Below are 17196 nucleotides of genomic sequence, written 5' to 3' on the forward strand. Positions count from 1 at the left end.
TCCCCACCGAACCTAACCTCTTTCAAACCACATGCATTCTCGTTTTTCATTGTCCTATATGCAGATATGTGCAAAAACGTCGGAGAGAAAGAGGATCAACGCGGTTTTCAGTCACTGAAGACGAAGACCTGCGATTTCATTGGAACAATTCAACAAAAGGAGAAAACTCAGTTTGCCTTGGAAAAACTTCAAAATCTTGGTACCATTTCGTCCCTTACACTCTCTCTTTATAAAAGGTTATTTCCTCTTTCAAAAAAAAAAAAAAAAAAAAATCCGAAAAAGAAAAGAAAAATATGAAGGGAGAGGAAATTAAAACCTTAGAGAGTCTAGGAGGATCGAATTTTATACTTGAGGCAAGCTAGAGTCCGATTACATGGAGTTTTGGAGATTATCTTTATGATTCCCGGAAAAGATATAAGTCTGGGGGAACAGCTGTTTACAACAAAGGAGGAAGATTATGCCACAACATTTGGCAAAGGAGAAGTGACTGAAAATCTGCGGTCATCAACAGGTCCTTCTCTCTCTTGCGGTTTTGCATAATATCTTGCATCCTTCATATTCTTCAGGTAACCCTAAACACTTAAACTCCACCACTTAAATAGCCTTTAATGCCAAACGCCGTCTACCCTGAATAATGTCTTTGATGAGAACTCACAAAATACTTAAAGAATGTAGAGAGCTAGTTGACTGGAAGTTTGATCTAAGTGTGTAGATTTTCGCATGACAGATTAACGGACTAGTTTGTTTGTATTTTGGTGAGAATTTTGTAGACTAGATCCAAATAGATGTTTCACGATAAGTTATGGTTTAGAAGGACGGTCACTGAGATATTGTTTAGTTCCTGCGATTTTCAAAAAAAAAATATCTTTCCTGACTTAAGTTTGTTTGAGGACAAACAAAAACGTAAGTCTGGGGGAGTTGATAACACCGTATTTTGACCACTTTTATGGATCATAATTGTATCTTATGCAGGTGTTTTAACTCTGTTTTCAAAGGTTTTTAAAGTGTTTTCAATGTTTTAGAGTTTCAAAAGACTTTACAGGAAACTTGGGCAAAAGATATGCAATTTGGAACAAATGAGCAATTTTGGATAAATGCAGACCGTCAGAAGTATGACAAGCGATGAAGATCTTCTCACCGTCTGATCACCCCCAAAATTTGAGAGAACATAGAGGATCCAACCAGCTTTCTAATGCACTTGGTTTGGAGACAATCCAACGGTTAGATCTTCAGATACTCTCGATGCAAGAATGACAGAAAAAGCAGTTCCAGAAGAGAGCATGTGCCGGGACCGCGGCCAACACCCATTTTCCCGCGGGTAGAGCCACCGCGACCGCGGAACTTAGTCGTTCACTTTCCCGACGACTTAATTAAAGCCCAGATCAATTCCTTTCGTTATTTTTGAAGCCCTAAGTGTCCACAAAAATAGAGAGAGAATTCGTGTGGGTGCTTCACAAACCCGAGGAGCCGCCGCTGGAGGAAGACATCGCGCCTCCATCTGCTTCTCCGTTCTTCGTTTTTCTTCCTTCTTTTGTTTAGTTTCATGCACTTTCAATACTCTGTGATGATTGTTTACAATATGTTTGAGTAGTTACCCAGTTGGGTTTAAAGGGATTGTTCAAGGGGAATTTCATGTGTCTTTGCTTATGAATCGATAGATTTAGGATTATTAATCTTCTAGATGTTCTTCGTTTGCCTTTAATCTTACTGCATGATTCTTTGCTGGCCACTTAGAAGCCGATCTGATATGATATGTTGCGAAAGCTTTCATTGATTCTCTGAACTAGGGTGAAACGAGCAATTCTTCTACAGGAGTGGAAACCTACCTGTAGTTGAGTTGTGAATATTGATGAGTCTTGTTCTGCTATTGCATATTCTCCCTTCCAGAATCAGAGTGGAAACCTACTGATCAGGCTTGCGAGAGATAGTTGTTTAGTGCTGCGAAAGTAGGCTATTCATACTTCCGTGCCTCGAGTTCTAGAACATACGTAGTTGATTACCTTTATCACTTGTTTAAAATCGACATAGCTTAGTCCATGAACCCCTGCGAAACCCCTTGATGCCCAACGTTTGTCTTTAATTGTTTACAACCTTCAGTTTAGTTTGCTTTTCACTCGCTTATTACTTGCTTACATTCGCTTTTGTTTAATCGATTTTACTTGCTTTTGTTTGCTTTCAATTTTGTCAATTGCTTTTTAGTTTTTAATTGCTTTCTAGTTTAGATCTAGTGACAACCAAAAACCCAAAACCAAAACCAAAACCCTTTTAGTTCTAATTTGATTTAAGCGTTGCAGTGAATTCGGACTGAAACAACTAAGTCTCTGTGGATCGATACCCTAAGTACTACAGCACACATCTGTGCACTTGCAGACATTTAGGGGTTATAAATTTAAAACCTGAAGCTTAGTAAAACGAAAACAACAAACCCCCGCGTTTGGTGTTGTTAAGAATCGCATCCTTTAGAAACTTTCCAAGCTGTGGGATCGCTAGAAAAGCATCTATGATCGGCAATGTCATCTGTGTATTCTCTAAGTGCTTTTCAAAAACTGCCTTTGCTCTGTCTAAGATCTGTTTCTTGAATCACCCTGGAAAAAAAATTTAGGCTGGTAAGGAGTTGGTGGACATAAGGCTTTTCAAATTCAGGTTCTTTTTCCACCTCTTTAGCCTCATCTTTCTCTTTTTCTTTCTCTGAGACCTCATCCTCTTGCTCATCTCGTGAGGCTGCCTCCCCTCCGATTTGCTCATTGTCCTCAATGAGCGTTTGCTTAGGCTCAGGAGCTTGTAGCTCTTTGCCACTTCTCAAGGTGATGTCATGACATATTCTTTGGGATTTGGTTCTGGTTTTCCAGGTAAAACGCCTTTTCTTGATGATGTGGAATCTTGATCTGCTTAAGCTCCCTAATCTCTTGCTGCATGGACGCATACTGCCTCTCGACTCTTTGTTGACCCGTAGCAACTGCTGTAGTATCCCACACATATCTGGTCCCATCTGATTCTGAACCGGCGCCTGCTGCTGCTGCTGACCCATCGGCTGCTGACTGAACCCTTGTGGATATTTCTGTTGCTGCGGTGGGTTGCTGTAGTTACTGCCCTGAACCGGTAGCTGCTGCTGGTCATATCTCTGTTGTTGCCCACCAAACTGTTGCTTAGGCTGAAAAGAACTTTGAAACTGAGGCTTAGGAGCAAAGCTTTGTTGGTTTTGCTAAGCAGGATACACTTGATCTTGAGGATTGGCCACATTGGGATTGCAGTATGAGAGGTTCTGATTTTTTCCATATTGTTGAACCGATGATACCTTTGCTGATTCCCAATATAATTGATTTCTTCTTGTGTGAGCCCATCCTCATTCACATTGTCAAAACTCGGTCCTTGCTCATCAAACTCGCCCACAAAGTGTATAGGCTTTTGTGTAGCCACAAGCACTTTGTATAGGTTGTTTTGAAGCTCCCTTATATCTTTTTCCATCCTCAGCTCCTTACTAGATCCCTATGATTGATTAACCCTGTCGAAATCTTCACCATAAGTATCATTGGACATCACAAGATTCTCCACTAACTCCATTGCGGCATTGATCTCTTTGCCAAGAAAGTTCCTATTAGAAGTTGTATCTAGTTGGTTCCTTATCTTGGGGAGGGCACTTCGGTATAAAGTACTGAGAAGAGAAGCCTCTGAGAAACCGTGGTGAGGACACTGATTAGTGTAACTTCGAAACCGTTCCCAAGCTTCTCCAAAGCTTTTATTTGTATGCTGTGTGAAGCTTGAAATCCGATTTCTGAGCTTAGCGGTCCTGGAAGTAGAGAAAAACTTTGACAGAAACGCAAGCTTGCACTGCTCCCAGGTTTGTATTGTTCCCCTCGGAAGATTCTTCTCCCATTGATGCGCCTTGTCTCCTAAGCTGAAGGGAAACAATCAGAGTTTAAAGCTGTCCTCTGATACACCGTTGATCTTGGTGAGATCACAAACACGGTCAAACTGATCTAAGTGCTCCAAAGGATCTTCCATTGCAAGCCGTGAAACTTTGAGTTTTGCACCATGTTGAGCAGGGAGGCTTTAACTTCGAAATTGTTATTCTGAACCGGTGGTGCTTGGATCCCTGCTCTATACTGATGTGCATTAGCTCTATCGTTCTCGCCAAAAAAAACTTGTGGAGGCTGCCTTTGAGCTTGTGGCTGAGGCTGAGGAACTTGTTGTGCCTGTTGCTCATTGTGGTTTGCTTGTTCCTCGTTCCTCTCGGCCTGCACCTGGTTTATATGAGCCTGATGCTCGGCTTCTTGAGCCTGTTTCTCAGTCCTCTCCTGATCAGCCATACCCAACCGTTCCTGTTTCATTGCCCTCTCTCTAGCTCTTCTCTCAAGCGAGTTAATGTTGTTGTTGTAAGGTTGAGGTGGCTCTGAACTTCTAGAGCGAATTCGCATGTACATGATCACTCAAAGATAGAGCTCAAAAACGATCAGTAATAACAAGAAAAATAAAGACTTGATCTCAAGAACAAGCAAAAACTAATGCTAATCCACAAGTTGGCAACGGCGTCAATTGATAACTAAAGTTTTTAGGCATTTGAAGGGTTATCAATCCCCTATCATTGTAGTAAATGAAGAGGTATCAATCCATGCTTGTGGTTTAGACACTAATTTATGATGCTGTGTATCTTAATTTATGCAAATAAAGTAAAGAGTTTTGGTTTCTAAACAAATGACAAACAAGATGAGAAAATAAGATTTAAACTAAAACAAGACGCAAACAAGCAAATTAGATAGACACGATAAGCGGTTGATGATATGAAATGATGAAGCAGAGGTTTTAGACAGGATAATGAACTAGGGTGCTTCTATACTAAACTAGCAAGTTAATGATCAAACAATCAAACAGATTCATTTAACTTGAACTCATTATCAAAATAATCCTCTCATGAAGGCATTAAACTTCTATGCTAATCCTCTTTCATACCAAAATCCCTTTTGAGAAGCATGAATCTGCAAGCATTAAGAATCAGTTCAATAAGTCATTTAAGAGAAACAAACTATAATTATCATGATGAAAGACTCTTAAACCTCTAACAAACTGGTTCATACATTTCTACAAACACTTTTGGTGCGATAACATGTCTTTGATCTAGACCACATGTGATGTTCATGGATCCAGAATAGAGGTCGGTTTGTTAGAGAATGAATGATGCAGATCTAAACCCTCAACTCGCTAATATAGCATTTCAGAACCCGAATCTACCTATCTAAAACCTCATAATGAAACTACTCACTAATCATGAAGAGCACACTTAATCTTTTGCAAGAAGTGATACTAGACATTATTAGAAAATTTGCGATGATTAAAAGAAACAAAAAGAACAAGATCTTTAATGCCAAAACGAGATATCTGATTAAAGCAGCAAGTTTTCACAAAAGAGGCAAGTTCTCTAAGATAAGGTAAGATAATAGATAAGATCCGTAGGGTTTTAGTCCCTAAAACTATATATAGTAAAGCTAAGTGATGCGGGTCAGCCCGGAACAAACCGGGTACTGAACTGGTCTTGTTGTGTCGTTGGGTGAGCTCCCCGGTATGTGAGAGTCCAATGCCGAGGTGTAGACGTCGAGGGGTGCACGTGAGCAAAGATTGGAATGAAGAACTCATGAAGAACTCACCAAGAACATGCATGAACCCTAGTCTTTGATTCATCTTCACATGCGCTCGTTAGAGTCTCTTTGTTCTTGATCTGGGTTCGTGACAAGGGACCTCGGTGTAGATACACCGAGGGGTCAGGTGGTCAAGGGGACAAGGAAGATGAGGTCCGACGTGAAATGCCAAGAGGCTGAAACTGAGGTTGAGTCTCACACTTAGGCGAATGCAGCTTGTCTTCTCAGCATGTGTGCCTCGGTCTTGAAACACCGAGGGGTTAGCACGAGGTCTGGATCAAAAAGCATTGGAGGATAGGCCTCAGTATAGGCCTGTTTAAACACTAAGCACAAATCGCAACTCTTGAAGCTTGTATCGACCCGCTTGTCTCCCGATAGCAATAACTTTCAGTACGTAACTCCAAATGACTTGAAACCAACTCCAAGAGTAAGATCACTCATTCAGCTCAAACTTTGGTGAAGAAACCATCTGCGCTTGGTGATATATTCATAAATTGCATCATTTAATGTACATATTCTAGTCCAAATTATGTCTCATTTGCATACATTTTAGGTCTTTAGGCATTGTTTTAGGACTTAGGAAATTCATTAGGTCCAAAAGAGTTTTGCATGGTTTGGAGTGTTAAACATGTGCTTTTGGAGCTTATTTGGAGTGGAGGATGTGATTCAGATGAAGAAATGGAGTTGAAATGATCAAAAATGGTGAAAAGGAGCAATTTTGGGTTTCTAGGCAAAATGATGTACTGATGGCCGAAGATTCTCGGCCAAAATCCTTCCCGCGGGTAGCTTTCTCGGCCAAAAAACACGTACCGCGGTCAAGTCTCTCGGCCAAAAATCCCGGGTGCAGATACATTTCCGAAATCGCGTCACCGGAAGCTCTTGCCGGCCGATTCAGCTTACAGGGTCTTCAGAAACGTTGGAGATAATTGAGTCAAGAACCCAGAACAGGTTGAATAAAGGCATTTGGAGCACTGAGCTGAACGATACGGTCACCGGAAGACAGACCTCTCTCGCATCCATTCCGGAGCAATCCGATACTCCTGAATGATCGCCTGTCCGGGGAACCGTCCGGTCCGATTCAGTTGTCTGGGGCTTCATGAAAGTTTTAGAGGGTTAGATCACGATTCCATAGCAAGTGGAATGACTCAATTCGGACGCGTGAGCAGAAAGTTAAGCTCGGCGGAAGAAACTCCTGTCTCGCTGCCGTTTTGGACCAAACCGATGAGCTCCGAAGAATGCGAATGCCGGTGCACTTCCAGGCCGATTCAGTTTCCGGGGCCTTCATGAGAATCAGATAGATTTGAGTCCTCTTTCCAGAACGTCCACTAGTATTCAATTCGGAGCTATGAGCAGGAAGATACGGTCTCCGGAATGGACACATGTCTAGACGCCTCTCTCTGATCGTGTAAATGCACTGCAAAGATGAGCCCTCCAGGAAGCCTTCCACTTCCCAAGCTGATATGATCGTGACCAGCTCAGAGGAGGAGGAACCAGAGGTAGCTGGCAGGATCACTCGTTCCAGAGCTAGAGAGATGGCTAAGGAGGCTCACGCACTCATTGCCACGGAGGACAGCGAACACCAGGAGGCTGGAGCTCACATCTTCAACATCTCTATCTTGAAGAATGAAGAACCCAGTAACAATGACTAGGTAACTTAGGTGATGATTCTGTACTCTTTTCCTTGGTGAGGATTTTGGAAGGCAAGGAGGTTCTTCTCCAAGGTTTTTAACGAGGCAGAAATCATTGCTACGTCGAGTTACTTAGAAGTTGTTACTAATGGGTAATAACGTGCTAAGTCACAATGACTTATGCACTAGTTGTTTAGGCGCACCACTAAGGTTTAGAAGGGACGCCTCGCTGTTTTATTTTCAAATTAAACTTCTTGTTGTTTTATTTCAAACTCCATGTTGTTTTGTTATTAGGGCTGCGATTTTCTCTCTTAGTCTATAAAAAAGAGAAAATCGCCTATGTCATATTCAGTGAAGAATTTTGATCAAACTTTTAACGTGTTCTTCTCTCTTTTCGATTTCTGAGAACTAAAAAAAAACTCTGAAATTCGAATCTCTTAAAACTAATCTGTTTACAAGAGATTCTGCTATCACCATCACATCCCTCTCACGATCCATCGACGAATCCATCCACCACCATCTCAAACCATCGATCCGCCGCATCACACCACCATCTCCCTCCATCGATCTCTCATCGCGCCACCATCGCTTCATCACGCCAATATCATCGCATCTGTCCCTCCAAGTCACGATCTCAATTCGCCTGTTGCCTTATCTTCAGAGTTGATCTCCTCGAATCGTATCACGTGGTATCAGAGCCAACTCTGAACCAAAGGCTGAGCGAACTCTAACCCTAATCTCTGTACTTTGAAATTTTCGATTCTAAACCTAGATTAGCTGGTGTCGATCCCTGCTTTCATCGTTTGAATTCTTGATTAGGTCGATTCTTATTGTTTCGTGTCTAGGGTTTGTTTCGTTATCGTTTTCGTTAGGTTTGTTAAGAGTTATCGAATCGTATCACTCGTTTTGTTTTGATATTTGTTAATCGTGTTCGTTTTAGTTTGTTTCGCTGCATCACTTCTATATCGTCGTTAGGTTGCATCGATCTGGTCTTTGCTGCTTATCCATTGTGTCGTGTGGTGTCCGAAATTTTGTTAGTTTTTAGTTTCATTGTTTCGTATCGTGTCTAGGGTTTTGATAGTCTTCGTGTTTCGCATTCGTTAGGAGTCTTCGAGTTGTCGTTTGCGTTTAGGCCTAAAATCTTTGTATTTTTCGGCTGTTTCGTTTAGATTTGATAAGAGAGTCTTGTATTTTCGTTAGTTAGGTTTAAAAAAAAAAAAAAAAAAAAAAAAAAAAAAGAGTACACAAAAAAAAAAAAAATTTTCGTTAAATTTCATTAGTTTCTTTGAGTTTGTTTTTAGATTTCGTGGAGATCGGTTAATTTTTTTTTATGATGAGTTTAGTTTTGCTGTTTTCGTGATTTCTTCTCGAACAAGTTACTGCGAGTTTTTATTTTTTTTATTTTTTAGGTACCATGGAGCTTTCGGCTGAGACAATGGAAGCTTTGAACCGAGCAATGTCTCAACAAATCAAAGAATCGGCTGAGACAATGGAAGCTTTGAACCGAGCAATGTCTCAACAAATCAAAGAATCGAATCAAGCCATAACAACTCAGCTCACCCAACAAATCGAACAACTCAACGACAAGTTCGAGACCAAGATGAGTGATCTGCTCAAAGATCTCAGTGCAAGTAGAGAAGAGTCGTCTCAAACCCCAACTCCTTCGGAAGCAATGCGACTAGCAAAGGGTAAAGGACACATAGGATCCTCCCGGAAACTTCCACGCCACCCAACACCTTCCGAAGCCAGGACTAAAGCTAAGTCCAACCGAAGCCAAATTGGGGGCAGAGAGACTACGTTTAATCCGAGGAGGAATCCTACTGGTGCAGAACGAGATGGCCCAAGGGTAGATCGTCAGCACCGCCGAGAGGAATATATTGCTGGACATAGAGTTACCCTGGAATCAGATCTAGAATACTATGAGGAGGACGAAGCCTCTGATCATAGCAGAGAAACTGTGAGACGAGATCGAGGCCGAGGACATGCTCGAGATTATGATCCTCTACGTCAGCAGCTGCGTCATATCAAAATCCAGTATCCTCCTTTCCATGGAACCAATGATCCCGAAGCTTATCTAGATTGGGAAAGGAAGATGGAGTCTAATTTTCTGGTCCAAGGAACTTATGACCTCAACAAGGTGAAGATTGCAGTCTCAGAATTTCATGGGTACGCGCTTCTATGGTGGGAGCAGTTGGGAGTCACCAGAAATCGCCTGAGGGAACTTCCGATTACTACTTGGGATCAGCTTGTTATACAGATGAGGAAGCGGTTCGTTCCAGCCCATCATCAGCGCGAGATACTCAACAAACTTAGGCGCCTTGTCCAAGGTACGAAGTCTGTTCGAGATTATTATCAAGAATTGGAAACTTTGCTCATTCGTGCAGATTTACGAGAAGGCGAAGAGATGGTAATGTCGAGATTTCTTGGAGGACTTAACCGAGAAATTCAAGACAAGGTGGAACTTCAGGATTTCGCAGATATACAAGAGATGGTGCATAAGGCTGAATTGGTGGAATCTCAAGTCAAGAGGCGAAATTTCAAGTCCACATTCACGCCTAGTGTGCCTAAGCCTAAGGAGATCAGCAAACCAGCTTACTCCAGAGACATCAAACCGCCCTCTACTGGAGTTAAAGAAGAAGCTAAATCTGAGTTCAAGCCTCGAGGTGGTACTTCTATCAGCAATGTGAGGTGTTTCAAATGTCAAGGAATGGGACATTACTCTCGAGATTGTCCAAACAAGAAGGTATTCTTGTTACAAGAGGGAGGAGAGATAGTTCCTCAAGAGGGTTCCGAGGCCGAATATGAAACAGAGGAAGAGGAAGAAGCTGCTGCCGTGGGCGAGATGCTGGTTGCCAGAAGGACTTTGAGTGTTCAGAGTCAACCTGAAGAGACTTGTCAGCGAGAGAACCTGTTCCATACGAGATGCTTCATTCAAGGAAAAGTTTGTAGCCTGATCATAGATGGAGGAAGTTGTACTAATGCTGCAAGCGAAGAGATGGTTAAGAAGCTCCAGCTCAAGACTATTCCTCATCCAAGGCCGTATAAGCTTCAGTGGTTGAATGATAGTGGAGCCTTGACCGTATCTCAGCAAGTGAGGGTTTCTCTATCCATTGGGAAGTATGAAGATGAGATTCTATGTGACGTCATTCCCATGGGTTCGAGTCATGTGTTGCTAGGCAGACCGTGGCAATCAGATCGTAGGGTGATACACGACGGTTACACCAACAAGCACTCATTCGAGTTCAAAGGTCGCAAAATTACCCTCCTACCTCTCACGCCTACCGAGATTTATCAAGATCAAGTTCAAATGAAGCTCAAGGAAAAGGAGAAAGTCGCCAACAGCCTCTACATAAACCACAGTGAATTTTCTAAACTCTTTGATCCTGAAATGACTACTTTTATGTTTGTGTACAAGGAATCCCTTGTTAGTACTAACCCTTCACAGGAGCTTCCTAGTGCTATGTTTGAGATTTTGCAGGAATACAAGGACGTTTTTCCAGTAGAAATTCCACCAGGGCTACCTCCAATTCGCGGGATAGAGCATCAGATTGACTTGGTACCAGGATCAGCCTTACCTAACAGGCCAGCATACCGAACCAATCCTGTAGAGACTAAGGAGCTGCAGAAGCAAGTGGAAGAGCTGATGAGCAAGGGACATATCCGAGAAAGCTTGAGTCCATGCGCGGTTCCAGTTCTGTTGGTGCCAAAGAAAGATGGTTCCTGGAGGATGTGTGTAGACTGCCGAGCTATCAACAACATCACTGTGAAGTATAGGCATCCGATTCCAAGACTAGATGATATGCTGGATGAGCTCTGTGGATCGACAATCTTCTCTAAGATAGACTTGAAGAGTGGGTATCATCAGATCAGAATGAAGGAAGGGGACGAATGGAAGACGGCGTTCAAGACAAAGCAAGGACTCTACGAGTGGCTAGTTATGCCATTTGGTCTCACCAATGCTCCCAGCACCTTCATGAGATTAATGAACCATGCCCTGAGACCATTCATTGGCGTGTTCGTAGTGGTTTATTTCGACGATATCCTCATCTACAGTAAAGGTTTGGAAGAACATCTAGATCACATCAGATCGGTTCTTGATGTTCTTCGCTCTCAATCTCTCTTTGCTAATTTATCTAAATGTTCATTCTGCACTATCGAAATTGTTTTCTTAGGCTTTGTAGTAAGTGCAGGAGGAGTTAAAGTAGATGAAGAGAAGATAAAAGCTATCAAGGAGTGGCCAACCCCCAAGAACATTGGAGAAGTCCGAAGTTTCCATGGCTTAGCAGGATTCTACAGGCGTTTTGTTCGTGATTTCAGCACCATAGCCGCGCCCTTAACAGAAGTGATCAAGAAAGACGTGGGGTTCAAGTGGGGAGAGGCGCAAGAACAGGCTTTTACAGCCCTTAAAGAGAAGCTTATCAATTCTCCCTTACTAGTACTTCCTGATTTTACTAAGACTTTTGAGATTGAATGCGATGCTTCTGGTGTAGGTATTGGAGCAGTTCTTATGCAGGATAAGAAGCCCGTCGCTTACTTCAGCGAAAAGTTAGGAGGATCAACGCTGAATTATCCCACGTATGACAAGGAGTTATACGCATTGGTTCGAGCTCTCCAGACGTGGCAGCATTACTTATGGCCTAAGGAATTCGTCATTCATACCGATCACGAGTCTCTAAAGCACCTCAAGGGTCAGCAGAAACTTAACAAAAGACATGGGCGATGGATGGAGTTCATTGAGACATTCCCCTACATTGTTAAGTACAAAAAAGGTAAAGATAATGTGGTCGCAGACGCATTATCCCGGAGGTACACTCTTATTTCGACTTTAACATCAAAGTTGATTGGATTTGAGCATATTATAGATCTTTATGAATCTGACACTAACTTTTCTGAGAGCTATGCCAAATGTCATAAGTTTGCCTGTGAGAAATTTTATAGACAGGATGGATACTTGTTCTTCAGTAACCGATTGTGCATACCACGAGGATCCATTCGAGAGTTACTGGTACGAGAAGCTCATGGAGGTGGATTAGCTGGACATTTCGGTGTCACAAAGACACTTCTTGGGCTACAAGAGCACTTCTACTGGCCGAACATGAAGAAGGACGTTGAGAAAATCTGCTCTAGATGTGTCGTATGTAAGATGGCTAAGAGTAAAGTTCAGCCTCACGGTTTGTATACTCCTTTGCCTATTCCTTCTCAACCTTGGACTAATATCTCTATGGATTTTGTAGTTGGCTTACCTCGCACCAGAAATGGTAGAGATTCTATTTTTGTAGTTGTTGACAGGTTTAGCAAGATGGCTCACTTCATCGCTAGCCACAAGACAGATGATGCTGTGAATGTAGCTAACTTTTTTTTCAGGGAAGTAGTACGACTGCATGGAATGCCACAGGTTATCGTTTCAGATCGAGACACGAAGTTCTTAGGACACTTTTGGCGAACGCTTTGGGCTAAGCTGGGAACAAAGCTCTCATTCTCAACTACGTGTCATCCTCAGACCGATGGACAGACCGAGGTGGTGAATAGAACGTTGTCCACACTTCTAAGGACTTTGGTGAAAAGTAACCTCAAGACGTGGGAAGAGTGCCTGCCTCATGTCGAGTTTGCTTACAATCACGCTAAGCATTCTGCTACTCTCTTTTCTCCTTTTGAAATTGTATATGGGTTTAATCCACAATCACCTCTAGACTTGATCCCTTTGCCTTTAAGTGGAAAATGCAGCTTGAATGGCAAGGAGAAAGCTGAACAGGTCCGAAGAATACATGCTAAGGCTAAGGAGAACATCGAGAAGAAGACAAAGCAGTATGAGAAACATGCCAACAAAGGACGAAAGGAACTGATTTTCGAAGAAGGAAATCTGGTGTGGATCCATCTGAGGAAGGAGCGATTTCCAGCTGAGCGAAAGAACAAGCTAATGCCCAGAGTTGATGGACCATTCGCAGTCATCAAAAGAATCAACAACAACGCCTATCAGATTGATCTTCAAGGTAAGTATGATGTTTCTGATACTTTCAATGTTTCTGACTTGCTTCCTTTTGTTGCAGATTCAGATTTAAAGGCAGAGGGAGAGGATGATATGATCGTGACCAGCTCAGAGGAGGAGGAACCAGAGGTAGCTGGCAGGATCACTCGTTCCAGAGCTAGAGAGATGGCTAAGGAGGCTCACGCACTCATTGCCACGGAGGACAGCGAACACCAGGAGGCTGGAGCTCACATCTTCAACATCTCTATCTTGAAGAATGAAGAACCCAGTAACAATGACTAGGTAACTTAGGTGATGATTCTGTACTCTTTTCCTTGGTGAGGATTTTGGAAGGCAAGGAGGTTCTTCTCCAAGGTTTTTAACGAGGCAGAAATCATTGCTACGTCGAGTTACTTAGAAGTTGTTACTAATGGGTAATAACGTGCTAAGTCACAATGACTTATGCACTAGTTGTTTAGGCGCACCACTTAGGTTTAGAAGGGACGCCTCGCTGTTTTATTTTCAAATTAAACTTCTTGTTGTTTTATTTCAAACTCCATGTTGTTTTGTTATTAGGGCTGCGATTTTCTCTCTTAGTCCATAAAAAAGAGAAATCGCCTATGTCATATTCAGTGAAGAATTTTGATCAAACTTTTAACGTGTTCTTCTCTCTTTTCGATTTCTGAGAACTAAAAAAAAACTCTGAAATTCGAATCTCTTAAAACTAATCTGTTTACAAGAGATTCTGCTATCACCATCACATCCCTCTCACGATCCATCGACGAATCCATCCACCACCATCTCAAACCATCGATCCACCGCATCACACCACCATCTCCCTCCATCGATCTCTCATCGCGCCACCATCGCTTCATCACGCCAATATCATCGCATCTGTCCCTCCAAGTCACGATCTCAATTCGCCTGTTGCCTTATCTTCAGAGTTGATCTCCTCGGATCGTATCACAAGCACTGAAGCTTTCTTCATCAAAGTTGGCGATATATGAGTCCTCAGTCCTCTGCAACCGGAATCACTCAATTCGGACAGGTATCGTAGAAGTTACACTCTCCGGAATGCGAAGTGGTCCAAGCTGCTCTGAATGCTGCGAGAAAGCCTTGCGACTTGGTTAACTCGCAGGCCTGAAGACGAATGCCTGGAAATTGATGCTGCGAGTTGAGAAGTGCGGGTAAGCTATCAATGGATGAGGTCTGAGGCTCCCGAGCATGAAAATTGCTAAGTTCAAAATACTGCGACTTGGGCATGCTACCTGGGAGACGCTGGAACCAAGCCGCATGATCACTCGCAATCTACTCCGACTTGGGCGTGCTGGCTGGGAGCAAGGAGATCAACCCGCACGGTTTGTACATTCCCCAGAAACCGCCTTGGTCCTGCGAGTTGAAGAAGAAGAAGATTAAGCCGCAGCAAGACTTGTAAAACACTCCTACTTGGGCGAGCGGCTAAGACAAAGCGATTTAAGTCTCACAAGACAAGTTCTTTATCTACTGCGACTTGGGCATGCTACCTGGGAGACACTAGACCAACCCGCAGGATTTCCACTTTACCCACTAAAGCCGGGTCAGGACCCGGTTTGTTCCGGGCTGACCCGGTTCATTAGCACTTAGTATATATAGCTTTTTGGAGAAAAACCCTAGACATGTTATCTTCTCTCTTAGTTTCTCTCTAGTTTTCTTTCCTTTTTAGTGTAAAAACGTTTTTGATTAAGAGATATCTCAAGGATTTAATCAATCTAAGTCTGTTTCTTATCATCTCATCATCTCATTTCTGCTTCTAATCATGATTAACATCATCTCTTGCAAAAGATTAGATGTGTTCTTCATGATTAGTGAGTAGTCATCTTTTAAGCTTCTAGGTGTGTAGACTAGGGTGCTTAGATGTAGATTAATGATTGTTTACGCTTAGATCCTCTTCTCCTTTCCTTAGTTAGCTGATCCTAATGCTAGATCCTTGCACATCACTTGGGTCTAGAATCTGGGTTTTTCATGCACCAAAAGTGTTTGATGAAATGCCTGAATGAAAGCTAACTAAGGGTTTATGCATTAATGTCATGGGAATGATTGTTAAATGCATGAATGACATATTAGAACTGTTTCTTAATGCTCATTGATTCATATTTCACAAATGATGATTTGGTTTGAAAATGGATTAGTGTAGAGGTTAGTGCCTTCATGAGAGGATTAATCTAGATTAGAGTTCTAAGTTAATTGGAATTTGAGATCATGTGATGCTTGCTTTATCTTTCTGTATAAGATTCAGTCTTTCTTAGCTCTTATTTTGATGCACAAAGAGGCTGTCTGGTCATTTTAGACTTGGACCCTTATGCTTGTTGATTGTTTATTCATCTAATGGCAATTAGTCTTGAATTGGTAATTAACAAAGGGATTTCTGTCATGAGAATGAATTAATCTGAATTGGAAGTCTAGACTAAAGATTTGCAAGTGTTGCATTGTTTGCTTAGCATCATGAATTCACATTTAAAGCACCCTGATCAATGATCACATCTAGAGGTTTAGCTTTCTCTTTATTTGAATTTAAGTGTTTGTTTAGTTTCTCTAGCTTGTTTAAGTCTTAATTACTGTTTTTTCTTGCTTGTTTTGTTATATGCTTTTAGATAATCTTGGTTACCAACTCATCTGCTTATTAGACTTGGATTAAGATAGCTCCTCATAGTTCTAGTGTCTAGAATCTCTCCATTTGGATTGATACCTCAAGTGCTACAATGACATGAGTAGTTGAGGAATTGATCAAGGATTGAAAAATTCCCACTATCACTTGGGAATTGGAAGGCTCTCCGGATTTCTCATCTTTGCATTGCATCGGAACGGTAAGAAAACAGCTCCTGGACCTGTGTTTACTCCGGAGACGATATCTTTCAGGTCACAGCTCCAAATCGGGTTATCTCAGGTGTTATGGAGATAAAACTCAAAGACCTTGAATAATGATGAAAGTCCCGATAACTGAATCGGACTGGAAAGGAATTGTCGCACGTAATCTTTGAAGCTCATTGGACCGGCTTAAAATGCATGCGAGACAGGTGTGTCTCCCATTGCCAATATCTCTCTGCTCAATGCGCTGAATTCAGTAATTCCAATTGTTCTGTAATCTTGACTCGATCATCTCCAACTTTGATGAAGACACCGTTAGCTGAATCAGATCGGAAGCTTCCCCGGATTGGCAATCTTTGATCCGCACGGGTGCAAACAGATTTTAGCCGAGAAACACTTTCCGTGGTAAAGAAAATATCTGATAATCGCATACCGCGGTAAGCTTTTTAGCCGATAAATAATCTCTCATCTCGGCATAGAACTTCACCCGATAGCGTTTTCACCCGATATTGACTTTGGCCGAGAGAGATTCACCTGATAGCATTTTTTTAGCCGAGAAAACCGATCCATCCGGTACATGCTTTTGCCAAGAAATTCCCGTAAGCCGATTTCATAATTTTTGAACCCTTTTTGCACCGTTTCAACTCCTGATCACACCTCTTCTGCTCCAAATAACCTCCAAAACACCTGATAAAGACTCCAAAGCATGCACAGACACATTGAAACCTAATGCAACCCCTAAGGTCTAAAACAATGCTTACGGACCTAAAATGCATGAGATAAGACATGATTTGGACTCTAAAATGCACTCTAAATGATTCAAATTTTGAAAATATCAACTCTATTTGCACCCAGTAAATCACGGTTCAAATCCCTTCAAAAACAATTTTTTTTAGATGCCCCCACTCTAAAATTTTTCTAGATCCACCACTGTATGATAGACATCCCCATTTTTGCTTCGAACAATTCTCTGCATTAGGCCTGTCCAGGCTCGCCATTAGCCTTAGGCATTTCCTTGCGTCACTTCGAGTGATCTGAACATTTTTAATTTTATTTTTCACTTATTTCTTGATCAAGATAGATCCCCTAGATCCATGCTTCGATCCTCTTGGGCAAATTAAATACTGTC

General features: G+C 42.0%; 1 non-coding gene across 1 annotated transcript; it reads left to right on the plus strand.

Moving 5' to 3' along the window:
• Positions 1-3673: 3673 nt before the first annotated feature.
• Positions 3674-3780, plus strand: LOC112089396. Its single transcript, XR_002901034.1, has one exon. It is a non-coding gene; the product is annotated as a small nucleolar RNA R71 (small nucleolar RNA).
• The last annotated feature ends 13416 nt before the right edge of the window (positions 3781-17196 follow it).

This window comes from Eutrema salsugineum, unplaced genomic scaffold (genome assembly GCF_000478725.1).
Source record: "Eutrema salsugineum unplaced genomic scaffold, Eutsalg1_0 scaffold_12, whole genome shotgun sequence".
Lineage (NCBI taxonomy): Eukaryota > Viridiplantae > Streptophyta > Magnoliopsida > Brassicales > Brassicaceae > Eutrema > Eutrema salsugineum.